The sequence below is a fragment of the Mustela lutreola genome, chromosome 3 (assembly GCF_030435805.1).
Source record: "Mustela lutreola isolate mMusLut2 chromosome 3, mMusLut2.pri, whole genome shotgun sequence".
Classification (NCBI taxonomy): Eukaryota; Metazoa; Chordata; class Mammalia; order Carnivora; family Mustelidae; genus Mustela; species Mustela lutreola.
In genome coordinates this window covers 40,346,940-40,360,428 of record NC_081292.1, presented here as the reverse complement: position 1 = coordinate 40,360,428, position 13,489 = coordinate 40,346,940, and positions in this window count along the sequence as shown.

The following is a 13,489-nucleotide window of genomic DNA, read 5'->3' as shown; positions in this document are numbered from 1 at the left end:
GTTCCAAAGCGCCGCAACCAACCCGTGCCTCTTCCCTTGCTTTCTTATCCTCAGCTACTCAGGGACAGTCACACCCCTACCAGGGCCAGACACTCAGGGTAAATGTGAGGGAGACCAGGGCCTGGGCACGGACAGGCGAGCTGGTCCACTTGGAGGAGGTGATTCTGACTTCCTGGGACCCTGCTCTGCTTCCCCAGGCATTTCCTCCCAGGTTATGTGTCCTTAGGGGGCAACTTTTCTCCAGGTTTGTTAAAGAAGCCCTTTTTAGGGGCACCTGGGTGACTCAGTGGGTTAAGCCTCTGCCTTCGGCTAAGGTCATGATCCTGGGGTTCTGGGATTGAGCCCCCCCATTGGGCTCTCTGCTCAGCAAGGAGCCTGCTTCCCTGTCTCTCTCTGCCTGCCTCTCTGCCTACTTGTGATCTCTCTGTCTGTCAAATAAGTAAATAAATAAGATCTTTTTTAAAAAAAATCCCTTTTTATAAATTCCTGCCACATCAGTACCTCTCACTTAAAAACAAAGGAGTCTAAACAGGAAGAAATAATCTGCTTTAGTGCTGGAAATACAAAGCCCAAGGCGAATGTTTCGACTTGTTCACAGCCTATGAAATCATAATGGGCAACATGTAGTAAGTGCTTACTAACTTCAAGGGGATGGGCTCCGTGCTGACCCCCTTCACCAAGCAATCTTGTGATCATCTTCCTACTGTTTAGAGATGAGGGAATGGGGGCACAGAGAGGCTGAGTCACTGGTCTAAGGTCACACAGCTAGGATTTGAACCCAGGCAGTCTGACTTCAGATCTGTGGCTCTTAACCTCCCCCACATGAACCTGGCCTGTCCCCTAAGTAAAGGTATGTGACCAACGGCCCAAGTGGCCAAGTGGCCTGGACAACACTTCTCTCCTGCATTTATTTCCATAGGAAAAGGGCAGCAAATGAGGGTTGCTTGGAAGGGCAGAGAGAACCACACAGGGACAGGGCAGCAGCATCACGATTCCGTGCACTAGGCTCTGCCCAAAAGGCAGGTCTCACAGCGCAGAGCCAGGCGTGGCGTCCCTATGGGCCAGCACGCCAGCCGACCAGGCAGGGAGAACCGAGAGGGGCCTCACCACTGCCTTGGTGTGGGTGGATGTACACCCTGATGGGAGAGAAGGCAGAGCCAGCAAACTGCCCCCTGCTCTGGGGGAGACTAAAGAGCCAACTCTGGACATTTTATATATATCTACATATGTATGTATTTTTATATTATATTGTATTATTAAATTAAGTATAGAATAGTATATTATGTATTAGTTATTCAGTGATCCACCAAAAGTACGTAGCTTGGATTCAGTTTGTGGACTAGAAAATAAACACCTCGGTGATCATAATACAACGAAAAGATCTCTTAGTTAGTTGATGCCTTGGTCAGTTTGCGCTGCTGTAACAGAATATGGCAACCCAGACTCTGTGGCTTAGTCAACAACTGGACTCCTTACAGTTCTAAGGGAGGGGACGTCCAAGATCAAGGAGGCAGCAGGATGGCGTCTGATGAGGGAACACTTCCTGGTTGATGGGCAGTTGCTTTCTTACACGCTCACATGGTGGAGAGCAGAGAAAGAGGAGGCAAGCTCTCTCGGGTCTGTTCTTTTTCCTTTTCTTTTCTTTCTTTCTTTTTTTTTTTTTTTTAAGATTTTATTTATTTATTTGACACAGAGAGATCACAAGTAGGCAGAGAGGCAGGCAGAGAGAGAGGGGGAAGCAGGCTCCTTTCTGAGCAGAGAGCCAGATGCAGGGCTCGATCCCAAGACCCTGGGATCATGACCTAAGCTGAAGGCAGAGGCTTTAACCCACTGAGCCATGCAGGCGCCCCTCTCGGGTCTATTCTTACCCCCAATGGCTCCACCTTCATTACTGAATCCCCTTCCAAAACTCCATCTCCAAATACTATCACACTAGGGTTTCAACATACAAATTGGTGGGGGGGGGGGGACACAAATGTTCGGTCCACAGTGAATGCCATTCTATAAGACTTGGCAAACACCATAAAAAATCAGACACTCATGCACACAGAAACTGTGTAGGCCTGGACCAAACTCAGAGATTTAATTGCCCCATTGTTCCCAAATGGCTTATTTATTTTATTTTATTTTATTTTATACTTTTTTAATTTTTTATAAACATATATTTTTATCCCCAGGGGTACAGGTCTGTGAATCACCAGGTTTACACACTTCACAGCACTCACCAAATCACATACCCTCCCCAATGTCCATAATCCCAACCCCTTCTCCCAAACCCCCTCCCCTCGGCAACCCTCAGTTTGTTTTGTGAGATTAAGAGTCACTTATGGTTTGTCTCCCTCCCAATCCCATCTTGTTTCATTTATTCTTCTTCTACCCACTTAAGCCTCCATGTTGCATCACCACTTCCTCATATCAGGGAGATCATATGATAGTTGTCTTTCTCTGCTTGACTTATTTCGCTAAGCATGATACGCTCTAGTTCCATCCATGTTGTTGCAAATGGTAAGATTTCATTTCTTTTGATGGCTGCATAGTATTCCATTGTGTATATATACCACATCTTCTTGATCCATTCATCTGTTGATGGACATCTAGGTTCTTTCCATAGTTTGGCTATTGTGGACATTGCTGCTATAAACATTCGGGTGCATGTGCTCCTTTGGATCACTACATTTGTATCTTTAGGGTAAATACCCAATAGTGCAATTGCTGGGTCATAGGGCAGTTCTATTTTCAACATTTTGAGGAACCTCCATGCTGTTTTCCAGAGTGGCTGCACCAGCTTGCATTCCCACCAACAGTGTAGGAGGGTTCCCCTTTCTCCGCATCCTCGCCAGCATCTGTCATTTCCTGACTTGTTGATTTTAGCCATTCTGACTGGTGTGAGGTGATATCTCATTGTGGTTTTGATTTGTATTTCCCTGATGCCGAGTGATATGGAGCACTTTTTCATGTGTCTGTTCGCCATCTGGATGTCTTCTTTGCAGAAATGTCTGTTCATGTCCTCTGCCCATTTCTTGATTGGATTATTTGTTCTTTGGGTGTTGAGTTTGCTAAGTTCTTTATAGATTCTGGACACTAGTCCTTTATCTGATATGTCGTTTGCAAATATCTTCTCCCATTCTGTCAGTTGTCTTTTGATTTTGTTAACTGTTTCCTTTGCTGTGCAAAAGCTTTTGATCTTGATGAAATCCCAGTAGTTCATTTTTTCCCTTGCTTCCCTTGCCTTTTGCGTTGTTCCTAGGAAGATGTTGCTACGGCAGAGGTCGAAGAGGTTGCTGCCCGTGTTCTCCTCAAGGATTTTGATGGATTTCTTTCGTACATTGAGGTCCTTCATCCATTTTGAGTCTATTTTTGTGTGTGGTGTAAGGAAATGGTCCAATTTCATTTTTCTGCATGTGGCTGTCCAATTTTCCCAGCACCATTTATTGAAAAGGCTGTCTTTTTTCCATTGGACATTCTTTCCTGCTTTGTCGAAGATTAGTTGACCATAGATTTGAGGGTCTATTTCTGGGCTCTCTATTCTGTTCCATTGATCTATGTGTCTGTTTTTGTGCCAGTACCATGCTGTCTTGATGATGACAGCTTTGTAATAGAGCCTGAAGTCCGGAATTGTGATGCCACCAACGTTGGCTTTCTTTTTCAATATCCCTTTGGCTATTCGAGGTCTTTTCTGGTTCCATATAAATTTTAGCATTATTTGTTCCATTTCTTTGAAAAAGATGGATGGTACTTTGATAGGAATTGCATTAAATGTGTAAATTGCTTTAGGTAGCATAGACATTTTCACAATATTTATTCTTCCAATCCAGGAGCATGGCACATTTTTCCATTTCTTTGTGTCTTCCTCAATTTCTTTCATGAGTACTTTATAGTTTTCTGAGTATAGATTCTGTGTCTCTTTGGTTAGGTTTATTCCTAGGTATCTTATGGTTTTGGATGCAATTGTAAATGGGATTGACTCCTTAATATCTCTTTCTTCTGTCTTGCTGTTGGTGTAGAGAAATGCAACTGATTTCTGTGCATTGATTTTATATCCTGACACTTTACTGAATTCCTGTATAAGTTCTAGCAGTTTTGGAGTGGAGTCTTTTGGGTTTTCCACATATAGTATCATATCATCTGCGAAGAGTGATAATTTGACTTCTTCTTTGCCGATTTGGATGCCTTTAATTTCCTTTTGTTGTCTGATTGCTGAGGCTAGGACCTCTAGTACGATGTTGAATAGCAGTGGTGATAATGGACATCCCTGCCGTGTTCCTGACCTTAGCGGAAAAGCTTTCAGTTTTTCTCCATTGAGAATGATATTTGCGGTGGGTTTTTCATAGATGGCTTTGATGATATTGAGGTATGCGCCCTCTATCCCTACACTTTGAAGAGTTTTGATCAGGAAGGGATGTTGTACTTTGTCAAATGCTTTTTCAGCATCTATTGAGAGTATCATATGGTTCTTGTTCTTTCTTTTATTGATGTGTTGTATCACATTGACTGATTTGCGGATGTTGAACCAACCTTGCAGCCCTGGAATAAATCCCACTTGGTCGTGGTGAATAATCCTTTTAATGTACTGTTGAATCCTATTGGCTAGTATTTTGTTGAGTATTTTCGCATCTGTGTTCATCAAGGATATCGGTCTATAGCTCTCTTTTTTGGTGGGATCCTTGTCTGGTTTTGGGATCAAGGTGATGCTGGCCTCATAAAATGAGTTTGGAAGTTTTCCTTCCATTTCTATTTTTTGGAACAGTTTCAGGAGAATAGGAATTAGTTCTTCTTTAAATGTTTGGTAGAATTCCCCCGGGAAGCCGTCTGGCCCTGGGCTTTTGTTTGTTTGGAGATTTTTAATGACTGTTTCAATCTCTTTACTGGTTATGGGTCTGTTCAGGCTTTCTATTTCTTCCTGGCTCAGTTGTGGTAGTTTATATGTTTCTAGGAATGCATCCATTTCTTCCAGATTGTCAAATTTATTGCCGTAGAGTTGCTCATAGTATGTTCTTATAATAGTTTGTATTTCTTTGGTGTTAGTTGTGATCTCTCCTCTTTCATTCATGATTTTATTTATTTGGGTCCTTTCTCTTTTCTTTTTGATAAGTCGGGCCAGGGGTTTATCAATTTTATTAATTCTTTCAAAGAACCAGCTCCTAGTTTCGTTGATTTGTTCTATTGTTTTTTTGGTTTCTATTTCATTGATTTCTGCTCTGATCTTTATGATTTCTCTTCTCCTGCTGGGCTTAGGGTTTCTTTCTTGTTCTTTCTCCAGCTCCTTTAGGTGTAGGGTTAGGTTGTGTACCTGAGACCTTTCTTGTTTCTTGAGAAAGGCTTGTACCGCTATATATTTTCCTCTCAGGACTGCCTTTGTTGTGTCCCACAGATTTTGAACCGTTGTATTTTCATTATCATTTGTTTCCATGATTTTTTTCAATTCTTCTTTAATTTCCCAGTTGACCCATTCATTCTTTAGAAGGATACTGTTTAGTCTCCATGTATTTGGGTTCTTTCCAAACTTCCTTTTGTGGTTGAGTTCTAGCTTTAGAGCATTGTGGTCTGAAAATATGCAGGGAATGATCCCAATCTTTTGATACCGGTTGAGTCCTGATTTAGGACCGAGGATGTGATCTATTCTGGAGAATGTTCCATGTGCACTAGAGAAGAATGTGTATTCTGTTGCTTTGGGATGAAATGTTCTGAATATATCTGTGATGTCCATCTGGTCCAGTGTGTCGTTTAAGGCCTTTATTTCCTTGCTGATCTTTTGCTTGGATGACCTGTCCCTTTCAGTGAGGGGAGTGTTAAAGTCCCCTACTATTATTGTATTATTGTTGATGTGTTTCTTTGATTTTGTTATTAATTGGTTTATATAGTTGGCTGCTCCCACATTGGGGGCATAGATATTTAAAATTGTTAAATCTTCTTGTTGGACAGATCCTTTGAGTATGATATAGTGTCCTTCCTCATCTCTTATTATAGTCTTTGGCTTAAAATCTAATTGATCTGATATAAGGATTGCCACTCCTGCTTTCTTCTGATGTCCATTAGCATGGTAAATTCTTTTCCACCCCCTCACTTTAAATCTGGAGGTGTCTTCGGGCTTAAAATGTGTTTCTTGGAGGCAACATATAGATGGGCTTTGTTTTTTTATCCATTCTGATACCCTGTGTCTTTTGACAGGGGCATTTAGCCCATTCACATTCAGGGTAACTATTGAGAGATATGAATTTAGTGCCATTGTATTGCCTGTAAGGTGACTGTTACTGTATATGGTCTCTGTTCCTTTCTGATCTACCACTTGTAGGCTCTCTCTTTGCTTAGAGGACCCCTTTCAAGATTTCCTGTAGAGCTGGTTTGGTATTTGCAAATTCTTTCAGTTTTTGTTTGTCCTGGAAGCTTTTAATCTCTCCTTCTATTTTCAATGATAGCCTAGCTGGATATAGTATTCTTGGCTGCATGTTTTTCTCGTTTAGTGCTCTGAAAATATCATGCCAGCTCTTTCTGGCCTGCCAGGTCTCTGTGGATAAGTCAGCTGCCAATCTAATATTTTTACCATTGTATGTTACAGACTTCTTTTCCCGGGCTGCTTTCAGGATTTTCTCTTTGTCATTGAGACTTGTAAATTTTACTATTAGGTGACGGGGTGTGGGCCTATTCTTATTGATTTTGAGGGGCGTTCTCTGAACCTCCTGAATTTTGATGCTCGTTCCCTTTGCCATATTGGGGAAATTCTCCCCAATAATTCTCTCCAGTATACCTTCTGCTCCCCTCTCACTTTCTTCTTCTTCTGGAATCCCAATTATTCTAATGTTGTTTCGTCTTATGGTGTCACTTATCTCTCGAATTCTCCCCTCGTGGTCCAGTAGCTGTTTGTCCCTCTTTTGCTCAGCTTCTTTATTCTCTGTCATTTGGTCTTCTATATCACTAATTCTTTCTTCTGCCTCATTTATCCTAGCAGTTAGAGCCTCCATTTTTGATTGCACCTCATTAATAGCTTTTTTTATTTCACCTTGGTTAGATTTTAGTTCTTTTATTTCTCCAGAAAGGGCTTTTATATCTCTCGAGAGGGTTTCTCTAATATCTTCCATGCCTTTTTCGAGCCCGGCTAGAACCTTGAGAATTGTCATTCTGAACTCTAGATCTGACATATTACCGATGTCTGTATTGATTAGGTCCCTAGCCTTCGGTACTGCCTCTTGTTCTTTTTTTTGTGTTGAATTTTTATGTCTTGTCATATTGTCCAGATAAGAGTAAATGAAGGGGCAAGTAAAATACTAAAAGGGTGGCAACAACCCCAGGAAAATATGCTTTAACCAAATTAGAAGAGATCCAAAATCGTGAGTGGGGAGAAAGGGGATAAAAAGAGGTTCAAAAAGGAAGAAAGAAAAAAAAAAAAAAAACAAAAAGAAAAGAAAAAAAAAAAAAGAAAAGAAAAGAAAAGAATTTTTAAAAAAAGAAAACACCTAAGAAAAATGTAAAAAAGAAAAATATATATATTAGATAAACTAGTAAAAAATCGTTAAAAAAGAAAAAGGTAACAGTTAAAAAAAAATAAATTTTACCTGAAGGCGAGAAAAAAAAAAAAAATGAAAAAGAAAAAATCAAATTAACTGCAAGACTAAAAAAAATCCCAGGAAAAAAGCCATGAGTTCCGTGTTTGGCTTTCTCCTCCTCTGGAATTCTGCTGCTCTCCTTGGTATTGAAACCGCACTCCTTGGTAGGTGAACTTGGTCTCGGCTGGATTTCTTGTTGATCTTCTGGGGGAGGGGCCTGGTGTAGTGATTCTCAAGTGTCTTTGCCCCAGGCGGAATTATACCGCCCTTACCCGGGGCCGGGGTGAGTAATCCGCTGGGGTTTGCTTTCAGGAGCTTTTGTTACCTGAGCGCTTTCCGTAGAGTTCCGGAGGACGGGAATACAAATGGCGGCCTCCTGGTCTCCGGCCCGGAGGAGCCGAGAGCCCAGGGCCCCACTCCTCAGTGCGCCCTCAGAGAACAGCGCCCAGTTACTCCCGTCTGCCTGACCTCCAGCCGCGCTCCGAGCTCACCGAGCCTGCGACCGGTTCAAGGTAACACCGAGCTGCGAGCTTACTGTCGGCTCTGTCTCTGTAGCCGGCTTTCCCGTTCCAATACCCGCAAGCTCTGCGACACTCAGACATCCCCGATCCTTCTGTGACCCTGCGGGACCTGAGGCCACGCTGACCCCGCGTGGGTTTCGCCCCGGTTTAGCCTCTGGAGCGATGTCCCTCAGCGGAACAGACTTTTAAAAGTCCTGATTTTGTGCGCGGTTGCTCCGCTGCTTGCCGGGAGCCGGCCCCTCCCCCCGGGGTCTATCTTCCCGTCGCTTTGGATTCACTTCTCCGCCGGTCCTACCTTTCAGAGTGGTTGTTTTTCTGTTTCCAGAATTGCTGTTCTTCTTCTCTTCGATCTGCCGATGGATTTTCAGATGTTTGCAATCTTTAGATAAGCTATCTAGCTGATCTCCGGCTAGCTGAAGCAGTCTCAGCTTGCTACTTCTCCGCCATCTTGACTCCTCCCCCCAAATGGCTTATTTAATGTCACAGTGTCACTAGGGCAGAAAGCTTATCTGTTTTGTTCATCATGTACACCCAACGTTCATCGCCTGGAACCCAGCTAGAATTGTTGAATTCAGTTACTGAGATTTTCCCATTCCTCCATGTCACTATAGTCCATCTATACTTTTATACCTTCTTCCTGAAATTTCAGTTTCTTAAGATTCTGATGAGGCTAATCTGTTGACTCACAGCAGAGATGGCCACACCTCGTAGTTATGGTCCACGTTTTCATAACTAAAAGAAAGTGAAGATTCTAGAGTAAAGGAAATAGTGGGTCAAGATTAATTTGAAGATCTTCCAAACTATCAGAGAGAAACCTAAACACACTGGCTGTCTGTTGTTGTTTAACTCGTGTACAACCCCTCTGCTTAAAAAACAGATTTGTTTGTTCAGTGACAGATTCTCTTCAGACATTTGAACAGCTGCTGTCATCAGTCCCTATCCTCTAAGATCCCCTATCTTAAATTTCTGAACCAAAGTCCACAGACCCTTCTCTCCCAGGAATGACGGAGTTATGGAGTTGAGGTTATAAATTCAGTCAAGCCCCAAGACCAAGTTCCAAGTTGGAGTGTTAGGGTCTAATGTTGATATTTTGCTTTTTTAAGTCAAAGTCATAATTTGAAACAGTTGTTCATCAGCAAATCACTTTTCTTACTTTTTCCTGATCTTTAGATAACATCGCAACAGTTAAAAGATTATAATATGGGTCAGTGCGCTAATCTGTGTTTTTAGTTCTCAATACTCAAGGTAGTTAACTTACAACATCTTAGACCAACATTTCTATATGGATTGGAAAGAAAAGCAATCTGGAGAGAAAAAAGAAAAATGAACCATTGCCCCAAAATGTCTATTCCTTCTTTTGGCTCACCCATTTGTGCTGCAAATATTTGAGTAAGGTAAAGACATGAGCCACTCTCTTTAACCCCAGGGACAATTTCCAGCACGTGGATCAGCGTGTTCTTTGCCTTTTCACTCGGTTTCCAGTAAGAAGTTCATCCCCGGGGAGGGGGGGGAAGACATCGTACTCTGTTGTTTTTAAACAAAGTTTTGTTCACTAAGTTAAGTAAGTCAGTCTTGCAATTTTCCAGATAGGGACATTAGGATTTGAGGGGTGCCTGGGTGGCTCAGTGGGTTAAGCCTCTTCTTTTGGCTCAGGGCATGATCTCAGGGTCCTGGGATGGAGCCCCACATCAGGCTCTCTGCTCAGTGGGGAGCCTGCTTCCCCCCTCTCTCTGCCTGCTGCTCTGCCTACTTGTGATCTCTCTCTCTCTCTCTCTCTCTGTCAAATAAATAAATAAAATCTTTTAAAAAAGAGAGAGAGAGATATTAGGACTTGACCCTTGTTCTGTGAGCAATTTAGGACTTATTCTTTCTGCTGTCTGCAAACTGCTGTCCAACTTCAAAGGATCAGCTGGTAGCTGGGTATTTAACACAATTGAACTGGCAGCAAAGCAGCCATGACTTGCTATACCAGAGGGCTCTGCCCACAAATCCAATCCACAACCCTTTATAGATGAGAACAGAGACACGAGATGTATCGCAGGGGACAGCATTTCCAAGGACTAAGTTAGACTAGTGCTTTCTGGTAAGATGCAAGCTCTGAAGAAGAGCGAGGGGGACAAGTGAAGGAGGCTGGAGACGCAGCAAACATCTGAGCAAGAAACGGAGAGAGAGAAGCCATCCGTGCCCAGGAAGGCTGGAGTTTGTTTCTCCCTATGAGAAATGCATACATGTTTGGAATTGGAGATCCTTGGCAGGGGCACAGACATGAATCCAATAGGTCTTGTTTTTTTTCTTCTTCTGCATACTGAATCAGGATCTCTGGGGGGAGTGTATTATGGAAAAGACCCCCAGGTGGTTCTAACATAAACCCGTGGCAGAGAAAAGGTGTGGTGTGTGATATTTTTCTGTCTTTATTTTCTCGTAATATCACAGCTTAATTTTTCAATGTCATTAATTTTTTTAAAATGCTCAGATGATAAAAACAATTCACCGAAAATCTGAAAAAGTACACCTAAAAAGGCAACCGATTAGTCAGACGTACCTTTCTTAGTCCAGGGATTCTAAATCGAGAAGCCCTGGTTGGATTTCAAGGAGGGGCACAGCCTAAACCTGAAAACTTACAGAAAATTCCTGTTGCCTTTTCCCCCCTTTATAATATTAATATCTGTTTTTGTTTGAAACAGTTTTTCTTTCCTAGTTAACAAGACATATCTTTAATATCGCTATATCCTTAAGTACCTCTCGTGAATATCACTTTTTTTAAAAGCTTTTTTTTTTTTTAAGATTTTATTTATTTATTTGACAGACAGAGATCACAGGTAGGCAGAGAGGCAGGCAGAGAGAGAGAGAGAGGAGGAAGCAGGCTCCCTGCTGAGCAGAGAGCCCGATGCGGGGCTCTATCCCAGGACCCTGGGATCATGACCTGAGCCGAAGGCAGAGGCTTTAACCCACTGAGCCATCCAGGCGCCCCGCAAATATTACTTTTTAAGGGTGAATATATTCCAACCGCCATCCCCCCTCATTGACGGTGAAATTACCTACATGCATTACAATAAACAATGCTGGAACAAACCACCACGTACATAAATCTCTGCATCTTTTATTGTTTTCTTCTTTCCCATTCCGATATGCAGAATTACTGGACCGGATGGTATGTCCTTTTAAAGGCTCTTGGCATTTGCTTTGTTTTGCATTTCTTTCTTTCTTTTTCTTTTTTTTTTTTAATATTTTATTTATTTATTTATTCATGAGAGATAGAAAGAGAGGAAGAGGCAGAGGGGAAAGCAGGCTCCCCACTGAGCAGGGAGCCCGATGCGGTGCTCTATCCCAGGACCCTGAGATCATGTCCCGAGCTGAAGACAGAGGCTTAACCGACTGAGCCACCCAGGTCTCCGCATTCATTGCTTTTGAGAGAGATCTTGCCAATCTGCACACTCATCAGGGCCGTATTAAAGTGAGGGACTCCCGTGTTCCGTCTGTGGCTTTTAGAACAGACTCTTGGTCTCTGATTTCTTTGCAGATACCTTTTATTCATATTAGAATTAGTCCCCTTTCTTGGGGAAATGACAGCCTGATACAGGGCCCAAGTGTCCTGAAATGAGCCACCCGAGGGAGGGCAGATGAGCTCTCGTGAGTTACTCTAACAGTCTTATTCAGGCCGCCGGCCCCAGCAGCTCCGTCCAGGGTGACGTCCCTGGTGACTGTTCCTTCCTGGGGCGTAAATGTGTTCTTGTGTCCACATCAGAGCTGCCAGCATCTGGACATGCTCCTGGCAGGGCATGGAAGGGAAGCCTCCAATCTGAGTCCTGCAGGGAGCCAAATGCTCCCCTCTTGTTACCCGAGCTTGGGGAGCAGGACACCTTCTCCCAGCAGTCAGCATGGGTTGCCTGAGCCAGAGCCCCCACCTGGATGTTCCAGCTCACGATTCTGTCTTGTGGGAACAACACAGGTGCAGGGAGAGCTGGGAAATGACACAGGCCGGTAGCGGGGGCCAGCAGCTGCTGCGGCCAGTACAGGGCTTTAGTCCATCAGTCCTGGGACAGGAACTTGGCAGGGCCTGAGCCCGTCCATCCTTTTCTGGGGGCGTCTCTTTTGCCTTCCGTGGTGGGTGGAATAATGACTTCCCGTCCCCAAAGAGGTTCTCTCTTTAATCCTTGGCACCTGTGAGTCCGTGAACTTACATGGCGAGAGGGACTTTGGAGATACGACTTAGTGAAGAATCTTGAGATGGGGAGATTATCCTGGATCATCTGGGTGGACCCAACGTACTCACAAGGGTTCTTAGAATAGGGAAGCAGAGAGGTCGAAGATAGCAGTAAGCCCGGTGCTAACAGCACCGGAAATCAGAGAGCTGTGGCCACAAGCCAGGCAATGCTGGCAACCTCTGGAAGTTGGAGGAGCAGAGGAACAGATTCTCCCCCAGAGCCTCCAGAAGAAACTGAACCTCACCCATCTCCAGCCCTCCCCAGGCATTCCTTGGTTCCTAAGAAAAAACTTTTTCCTAAGAAAAAACTTTTGAATAGATGGAGAAACATTCACATTAGGCACCTTTTCTTTAGACAATGGGAATTTTCTTTTTTTAAAGTATACTTACCTACCTAAAAGGAAAATTCTGTCCTGATTTACAACAGGATTTTCAAAAGCTGACTTTTACGTGAACGTAAAATATTAAACATATGATATGTTCACGAAATCGCTTGGATAGAACTGGAAGTGAGCAAATGTAATCAATTTATGATATTATTAAAACCTAAGAGGAAATGCAGTGTCCATTTCAGTAACGCTGGGTGTGTCCATGTTCCTCACACTTCAGTGTCACTGTAGGACACTCGCAAAATGCTGATAGTGTGCTAAACCCGGCTTTATCCTGGCTGGTGTGGAACACGCATTTCAGACCCTTGGGCTTAAGAGATCTGTCTCTCTTGCAAGACGGGGAGTTTTAAAGGATTTTCTCCCCTCCCTGCCAACCATGTCCCCTGTCTAAATTTTTTAAGCCTCTGGACTCTCTCCTACAAAAATGCGAAAGCACAAGTGCAGAGGGATATATACTGCTGCTCTATTTTGTAATAGCATTCTGCTGGAAGCAGCCCAAATGCCAATCAATGAGCAAGTGGCTGAATAAATTATTAGACACCCATAAGCTGGAGAGCTCTGCTTTCCTGAAAAAGAGGTAGTTTTATACATACCGCTTGCTTTCAAATCAGAGTTCACTGCTCTGCTTAAAACCCTCCTGGGCTTATGGTTGGGTTTACATAAAATTCAAACTCCTTCCCCTGGTCTAAAATGTCTTCCACTGGGTTAACTGTGCCTGCCTCTCTAACTTCGGGTTTGCCTTCTCCCACCCTCTGTTCAGGGTCAGCAGGGTGGCCTTCTCCATCAGCTCAAGGTCAGCACGATGGCTTTCTCCATCAGCTTCTCCTCAGGGGC